The sequence below is a fragment of the Pecten maximus genome, chromosome 11 (genome assembly GCF_902652985.1).
Source record: "Pecten maximus chromosome 11, xPecMax1.1, whole genome shotgun sequence".
NCBI classification, from domain to species: Eukaryota; Metazoa; Mollusca; class Bivalvia; order Pectinida; family Pectinidae; genus Pecten; species Pecten maximus.
Window position 1 is genome coordinate 43,167,366 of NC_047025.1, and position 9,949 is coordinate 43,177,314.

Here is a 9,949-nt window from a genome sequence, read left to right on the forward strand (position 1 = left end):
TACCTGAATAACAGACAATTACAATATACCAATATCTAAAATAAAACAGGAAATAGCTAGCCTGGCCCTTTATATAGCTGTGCTGTGAATGCGCCTTTCTGACACTGTAAATTACATCGACGCCCCCCCCCCCCCCTTTATGATCTAAAACACCCAATTTAACTTTTTCTCTGTACATATTTGTGTCTTCCAATTAGTACACCCCGTACAAATTAGAATTAATTTCTAACCGGCAACAAAATCAGTCTCAGCACTTGGAATAATTTAATTGGAACGATTTCGGCATGGAAGCCACGAACAGTTACAGCCTAAAACCATCAATGATTCCGGTACCTTTGATGAAGGGGTTATACAGCCAATAGATAATCCTAAAAACAATGGTCTAACCAGACACATCCATGACAGGGGGCCGGGGTTATTTAGTAATAATCATGGCTACATAGTTCTGTCTTACCTCGATTCCACGCAAACGTTTGAAGGGGTACAACAAAACAAGACAAATTAATTATTTTCTGTCCGATGTAAGTTATCACTGGGTAAACATTTGAATGATTGATGAACTTGTACATTAAGCTTCCCATATGTTGAAATAACTTTAAAGGAATACAAACAATGTGATTTAAGATGTGAAAAAAGATTTTAGAAATCAGAACACAATGCAAATTTTAGATGAATTGTTCCAGTGCTACATACAAAAACTAGTGAACTGAAAACAATGAGATCTTAAGAGGAAAACTTCCAACAGTGATTGAATCTTATCTTAAGAGGAACAATTCAACAGTGATTGAATCTTATCTTAAGAGGAAAACTTCAACAGTGATTGAATCTTATCTTAAGAGGAACAATTCAACAGTGATTGAATCTTATCTTAAGAGGAAAACTTCAACAGTGATTGAATATAGTCTTAAAAAGAATCGAGAATAAAATATGGATAGATCATTCTTTGGACTGACATGAATATGTAGGAACACTGAAGTTTTCTATCCTACATTTACTATTGGTTTCGGGATTTGAGATAAACCAAAAACGAACAGTTTGATGACGCATAGAGTCCACAGAAAAGTCCTTTTTCACACGAAGATTCAAATATAGAAGTCAACAGAAATGTCCCTTCCACACGCAGAATTAGGAATTGTTTGTTTTAATAAAATACTGAACAGAATGTGTAGTTTTCTTTCAAAAAATCAGAAGTTTTTATAACCAAGAAATATGATACATTATACTGATTGACATGTAAACATAAATATCAAAATAAACATAAACAATAAATAAGTAGTCTATACAATAAGTAGAATTAAATAATCAATATGAATAAGTGATTTGAAAAAAGGGGCAAAAAAGTTTTAAAGTGTGATTATTACAACCGATACCAAACTGTTTACGGACCATACATTCTTACACGCCTCACTTAAATAAATGCTGTTAAATATAATCTAGCCAGCCTGTTACTATAACACAGATAAGTCTACCAGTACGTAATAAACAGTGAAGAACATCTACTACATGTAATAAGTAATTATGTATACCTAACAAATGATCACCAACAAGAAAAAATCACAATATTTTGTACATGAAGACATTCCCTGCCAATCAAATATATACAAAGGTCGCCATTCCAGTTCAACTCAAAAATATAAAATTGCACCAAATAGCAATCCTACCAAACCGAATTGTGATGTAGGAGTTATACATACCTGTCACTAGTGATGTAGGTGTTATATATACCTGTCACTAGTGATGTAGGAGTTATACATACCTGTCACTAGTGATGTAGGTGTTATATATACCTGTCACTAGTGATGTAGGAGTTATACATACCTGTCACTAGTGATGTAGGAGTTATATATACCTGTCACTAGTGATGTAGGGGTTATATATACCTGTCACTAGTGATGTAGGTGTTATATATACCTGTCACTAGTGATGTAGGAGTTATATATACCTGTCACTAGTGATGTAGGGGTTATATATACCTGTCACTAGTGATGTAGGTGTTATATATACCTGTCACTATAGTGATGTAGGAGTTATATATACCCGTCACTAGTGATGTAGGTGTTATATATACCTGTCACTAGTGATGTAGGAGTTATATATACCTGTCACTAGTGATGGAGGTGTTATATATACCTGTCACTAGTGATGTAGTAGTTATATATACCTGTCACTAGTGATGTAGGTGTTATATATACCTGTCACTAGTGATGTAGGAGTTATATATACCTGTCACTATAGTGATGTAGGTGTTATATATACCTGTCACTAGTGATGTAGGTGTTATATATACCTGTCACTAGTGATGTAGGTGTTATATATACCTGTCACTAGTGATGTAGGTGTTATATATACCTGTCACTAGTGATGTAGGAGTTATATATACCTGTCACTAGTGATGTAGGAGTATATACCTGTCAATAGTGATGTAGGTGTTATACATACCTGTCACTAGTGATGTAGGTGTTATATATACCTGTCACTAGTGATGTAGGTGTTATATATACCTGTCAGTAGTGATGTAGGTGTTATATATACCTGTCACTAGTGATGTAAGGTGTTATATATACCTGTCACTAGTGATGTAGGTGTTATATATACCTGTCACTATAGTGATGTAGGTGTTATATATACCTGTCACTAGTGATGTAGGTGTTATATATACCTGTCACTAGTGATGTAGGTGTTATATATACCTGTCACTATAGTGATGTAGGAGTTATATATACCTGTCACTAGTGATTTTGTCTTTAACAATATAAATATTTTGCATCTTGAAACTTAAGAACATACAGGTACCTAAGTTAAAATACCATGTAACTGGTGAAGCCATATTAAATACATTCAAACGTCCGTGCCATCCCAGCCTGTAAAATTATTAAATGAAGTTTAATCTTTTTCAAATACAAATTTGTAAAATGAGAGTCCATGAAACAGTACAAAACTAGGTATCCTACATGACAAAATAAATCGAAACTAAGTGTATGTAAAATATAAAACAAATGATATGCATAGCTGTAACATAATAAAAACATAAATGTATCAATTGCCTTTACATAAATTGAATACAATATTTAATGTGAACGATAGTCAACAGTAACTTATTGGTACACGGATACCTAGTAACTTATTGGTACACGGATACCTAGTAACTTATTGGTACACGGATACAGAGTAACTTATTGGTACACATATACAGAGTAACTTATTGGTACACGGATACCTAGTAACTTATTGGTACACGGATACCTAGTAACTTATTGGTACACGGATACAGAGTAGCTTATTGGTACACGGATACCTAGTAACTTATTGGTACACGGATACCTAGTAACTTATTGGTACACGAATACAGAGTAGCTTATTGGTACACGGATACCTAGTAACTTATTGGTACACGGATACCTAGTAACTTATTGGTACACGGATACCTAGTAACTTATTGGTACACGGATACCTAGTAACTTATTGGTACACGGATACCTAGTAACTTATTGGTACACGGATACCTAGTAACTTATTGGTACACGGATACCTAGTAACTTATTGGTACACGGATACAGAGTAACTTATTGATGCACGGATACCTAGTAACATTGGTACACGGATACAGTGTAACTTATTGGTACACGGATACCTAGTAACTTATTGGTACACGGATACCTAGTAACTTATTGGTACACGGATACCTAGTAACTTATTGGTACACGAATACAGAGTAACTTATTGGTACACGGATACAGAGTAGCTTATTGGTACACGGATACCTAGTAACTTATTGGTACACAGATACAGAGTAACTTATTGGTACACGGATACAAAGTAACTTATTGGTACACGGATACCTAGTAACTTATTGGTACACGGATACAGTGTAACTTATTGGTACACGGATACCTAGTAACTTATTGGTACACGGATACAAAGTAACTTATTGGTACACGGATACCTAGTAACTTATTGGTACACGGATACCTAGTAACTTATTGGTACACAGATACAAAGTAACTCATTGGTACACGGATACCTAGTAACTTATTGGTACACGGACACCTAGTAACTTATTGGTACACAGATACAGAGTAACTTATTGGTACACGGATACAGTGTTACTTATTGGTACACAGATACAGAGTAACTTATTGGTGCACGGATACCTAGTAACGTATTGGTACACAGATACAGTGTAACTTATTGGTACACGGATACCTAGTAACTTATTGGTACACATATACAGTGTAACTTATTGGTACACGGATACCTAGTAACTTATTGGTACACGGATACCTAGTAACTTATTGGTACACGGATACCTACTAGGCGACTAGTGCAGTGCTCAAACAAAACTTAGGCCATCTTTAACAGCCACTTTATATTTCTTCTCATCAATTTTGTCTTTTTACTTCACGTAGAGATTGAAATATTGGATTCAGGTTGGATCAAAAATTTTTAGTTCATGAAACTTTTTAATTAATAATCAATTCAAGTCCAATATGTAAGGAGTTTTTGTATTTTAATGTATGTCCCTGTCAGACATGAACTTATAATAATTATTTGTATTTAATGTATGTCCCTGTCAGAGATAAACTTATAATAATTATTTGTATTTAATGTATGTCCCTGTCAGACATGAACTTATAATAATCAATTTGGAGACTAAGTCTGTGAGCCATCCCAAGTAACCATTTTCAGCGAGGGAGGCACATTAAGTTCAGTACCTGGCCCGTTATTTAAAGAAACCAGCATTCTACTGACTTTATCTGTGATTTCCAAACCTGAGCAGCAACCATAAGTAAGCTCTTTAAGTAAGGAAATATTTATCAAGTTCAGTTTAAAGAGTAAAAGTTCTTTTTTTAAACCTGAATTCTACATTTTGGTATGACTTCTAACTGGATTATAAATGGTATAGAGCTACTTACACACCTAACTAAACTACTTACAAAAACCTATCACTGCAGCAACTTATACAGCATTTTTATGTTCTAAAGTTTTTAATACTCCTATACAGTAGTCTGGGTCTGTAGTACCGCAGCATGTCTGACATTTCTACATTATACTATTAAACTCTGCATGGTCACAGATTAAGAACATTTGATGATTTAAATCCTAAATAAAGTCAGAGAGTCATACACTGATTTTTTTTTAACTATGCTATTGTTTATAAATTTACAAAACAAAAACAATACACCTTGTCTTTACAAGGGTCTGTATTGCTCACCTGGATAGGTCAGTGATTGTGGCAAAACATTCTCATTTAAGTTACATGTATATTACACCTCTCCCTGTCTGGGATCCGACACTCAGAACCACGCACCGCAGCCAACACTTTCCTTAAAGTAACATTTTGCTTTCTGGTTCCAAAGTTTTTAGGGTTGTCTTTTCCCCGCCCTCCCTGCCCCGCCCTGCCCTATACAATTTTGAACCCTTACTACGTAATCAAATATGAATGATATCTAGTACATAGTTTTAGAGAAGCGGTTTATAGCAGAAGTATAGCCATTTCTTTTCCCTCTGGCACCGCGCCACAGTCACATAGAGGTCATGCAGCCACACCATTTGTACAATTTTGAATCCTCTCCATCTTTAGGGATGCTTCAAGTCAAATTAAGGTTCATTCCAATCAGTACATATGGTTAAGAAGAAATTGTTGATGTACAGACGCCACAGTATGACATAGGTGAGGTTATAAGTCATTCTTTTTACTTTGAAATCATAATGTAATTCTTTCTTTGGCATTAAAACAAACTCCATGGTGTGAGAGTGAATTTGGAAGAAAAAGGTACAAAAATGATCAACGGCTGCTAATAACAGTCTACTTTTTAATATCTCACAGATCAAAAAGATATGATATTGGATTCTCAAGTAGTACGCAGAAATATAAGAGCAAAACTGATGGGTGAATTAAAAAGGAAAAAGAGGAAAATGTTTGTTGGTTACTTTGAAAAGCTGTATGTAGTTTAAATATGAGAGTAGCTATAATGACTCCAGTCTCATGTATGTAGGGGTGAACAAAAAATGAAACATGAATGTTGTCACAATTTGTAGGTCAATATTGTTAATGTGATCTTAAATGAGTAATTAAACAACAGATGAGGAAGCAATGGAAGAATTAAGAACAAAAAAAAAACAAACAAAATAATTATAATAATAAAAGAAAAAAAAAACAATAACAAAAAAATCTAAATAAACAGGATAATCGTGACTTATTGTATTAAGGTGCATATCTAAAATCTAAACGATTGAACACTTTCTCCAAATTAAACTAAACCAGAATAGTTGAAGAGGAACGGTAGAAGTTTAAAATAAAAATACGGGACTACATAGGAGGTTTTACAGAGATTAAACAATGTGACCACATTTAACACTGTGTAGATAACTAAAACATTACACTTTAACACCAACAACAGGTGTACTATAAAGACATTCTGAGTGGGGATATATTCCAAGAGTTTAACAAAAATTCACACACCCATAAACATCATTATTAGTTTAACTTAAATGCGAAAATTACATGCACATAAATATAACATGATAAAATGCTGATATGAACAACAATGAGAAAGAAAGTCAATTAATAACCGACATCAACAACAATGTAACAACTCCAGCACTGTAGGGATATGGAATGAACAATATAGGGTATACAACGTGTCAATACTAACAGGTCATTATAAACGAGACCCCAGATGTAGGTCTAGTTAGTTTATTTGGTGAACTACAGTAATTCTACGTCTGTAGACATCCTCAGCTATATACATGCCCTTGTAAATACAACATTATTGTTATGATCTAAGCATCATAAAACTATATATTCCCTGTAAACCTTCATATTATATGTACAGTGTAAACTTGTGATCTGTACGTAGAAACATTTCTATGGCATGTGCTCAGAAATTAATTCATACACAATTAAGTAATATTATATTCATTAATGTATTATAGTGAATCTATAGCTATGGCCATTATCACCAAACAAACATATTCGTATATACATGTACGACTAAAATGCCTGCATGTAATCTGTACAAACCTGTATGTAGTTGTATACACACACCTGTATGTACACCTGTATGTAGCTGTATACACACCTGTATGTACACCTGTGTGTAGTTGTATACACACCTGTATGTACAGTTGTATGTAGTCATATACACACCTGTATGTAGTCATATACACACCTGTATGTAGTCATATACACACCTGTATGTAGTTGTATACACACCTGTATGTAGTTGTGTACACACCTGTATGTAGTTTTGTACTAATCTGTATGTAGTTATTGTATGTAGTTGTATGTACAGAACATCAGTACTCTATATTTACATCTATTATGCATCATTATTTGGTTACAAAGTCACAAACTCTGAACCCTTCAACATCATCATTATAACATGATCCATACATTTATAATGATACCAGATAAAACACTACAGTAGTCACAGGTATCAAATATAACAGGTGAGATTTAAATTTAGCAGATCCATTTAACTGTTCAAAGTGTTATACACAAACTGTTATTGTGTTAACAACTCGTACATGTACTTCAGCTCTGGATTGTATATACATTCTAATGTAACACCAACCATTGCAATTGCAGTTTTATGTAAAATATAACAAATCTTGTATTAGTTTCAGGAGGATACATGTCCTGAACATTCACAAAGTGTACCAATTAAAGAGAATCCATAAGAAAAACGTACCTTCAGCTTATTCAATATAAATTGGTTTATGGCTGAAACTTGCTACAATTGGCTTCATAGAAAAAATAAAATTAGTATACAATTTTTATAACACCACTCCCAAAATATCTGTAAAATATAACATATTAAGCTGATTAATAGTTTTTGTCACATAGACATTTGATTGGACAAACCCTTCGCACTGTCATGATAGTGTTGATATAAATATTAAAGCTTGCTACATGTTAGACTTCTGATCATTGACTAAACATGCCTTTGTCAGCAGTGATTTAACTCTTTGAGGCTAAAGCTATGATAGGAAATGTGTTGTTCATGTATACCTGTAGGTAGTATTGTTTGATGTGTTGTACATGTATACCTGTAGGTAGTATTGTTTGATGTGTTGTACATGTATACCTGTAGGTAGTATTGTTTGATGTGTTGTACATGTATACCTGTAGGTAGTATTGTTTTATTTGTTGTAGGTGTATACCTGTAGGTAGTATTGTTTTGTGTTGTACATGTATACCGTAGGAGTATTGTTTGATGGTGTCATGTAACTGTAGGTATATTGTTTATTGTGTACATGTATACTGTAGGTAGTATGTTTGATTGTTTAATGATACCTGTAGTAGATGTTTATTGTTGTTCATGATAACCTGTAGGTAGTATTTTTTTGTTTCATGTATACTTAGGTAGTATTTTGATGTGTTAACTGTATACTGTAGTAGTGTTGTTTATTGTTGTTACATGTATACCTGTAGGTAGTATGTTTGTATTGTACATTATACCTTAGTTTTGTAGATGTATTATTATGTGTTGATGTAAACCTGTAGGTAGTATGTTTATTGTTACATGTAGTACCTGTAGGTAGTATTGTTTTGTGTTGTACATGTATACCTGTAGGTAGTATTGTTTTATTTGTTGTTCATGTATACCTGTAGGTAGTATTGTTTTATTTGTTGTTCATGTATACCTGTAGGTAGTATTGTTTGATGTGTTGTACATGTATACCTGTAGGTAGTATTGTTTTATTTGTTGTACATGTATACCTGTAGGTAGTATTGTTTTATTTGTTGTTCATGTATACCTGTAGGTAGTATTGTTTTATTTGTTGTTCATGTATACCTAGTAGGTAGTATTGTTTGATGTGTTGTACATGTATACCTGTAGGTAGTATTGTTTGATGTGTTGTACATGTATACCTGTAGGTAGTATTGTTTGATGTGTTGTACATGTATACCTGTAGGTAGTATTGTTTGATGTGTTGTACATGTATACCTGTAGGTAGTATTGTTTTATTTGTTGTTCATGTATACCTGTAGGTAGTATTGTTTTATTTGTTGTTCATGTATACCTGTAGGTAGTATTGTTTTGTTTGTTGTTCATGTATACCTGTAGGTAGTATTGTTTTGATTTGTTGTTCATGTATACCTGTAGGTAGTATTGTTTGATGTGTTGTACATGTATACCTGTAGGTAGTATTGTTTGATGTGTTGTTCATGTATACCTGTAGGTAGTATTGTTTTATTTGTTGTTCATGTATACCTGTAGGTAGTATTGTTTTATTTGTTGTACATGTATACCTGTAGGTAGTATTGTTTTTTTGTTGTACATGTATACCTGTAGGTAGTATGTTGTTATTGTTGTTCATGTATACCTGTAGGTAGTATTGTTTTATTTGTTGTTCATGTATACCTGTAGGTAGTATTGTTTTATTTGTTGTTCATGTATACCTGTAGGTAGTATTGTTTTATTTGTTGTTCATGTATACCTGTAGGTAGTATTGTTTTGTATTGTACATGTATACCTGTAGGTAGTATTGTTTTATTTGTTGTTAATGTATACCTGTAGGTAGTATTGTTTATTTGTTGTTCATGTATACCTGTAGGTAGTATTGTTTTATTTGTTGTTCATGTATACCTGTAGGTAGTATTGTTTTATTTGTTGTACATGTATACCTGTAGGTAGTATTGTTTTATTTGTTGTACATGTATACCTGTAGGTAGTATTGTTTTATTTGTTGTTCATGTATACCTGTAGGTAGTATTGTTTTATTTGTTGTTCATGTATACCTGTAGGTAGTATTGTTTTATTTGTTGTTCATGTATACCTGTAGGTAGTATTGTTTTATTTGTTGTTCATGTATACCTGTAGGTAGTATTGTTTTATTTGTTGTTCATGTATACCTGTAGGTAGTATTGTTTTATTTGTTGTTCATGTATACCTGTAGGTAGTATTGTTTTATTTGTTGTTCATGTATACCTGTAGGTAGT

The 9,949-nt window shown here is 33.1% G+C and overlaps 1 long non-coding RNA gene across 1 annotated transcript; it reads right to left on the reverse strand.

Annotated features, from left to right (window-relative positions):
- Positions 1-1,164: 1,164 nt before the first annotated feature.
- LOC117337073 lies at positions 1,165-2,565 on the reverse strand. Its single transcript, XR_004534748.1, has 2 exons — positions 2,350-2,565; positions 1,165-2,004 (listed from the first exon to the last, which is right to left on the reverse strand). It is a non-coding gene; the product is annotated as an uncharacterized LOC117337073 (long non-coding RNA).
- Positions 2,566-9,949: the final 7,384 nt, after the last annotated feature.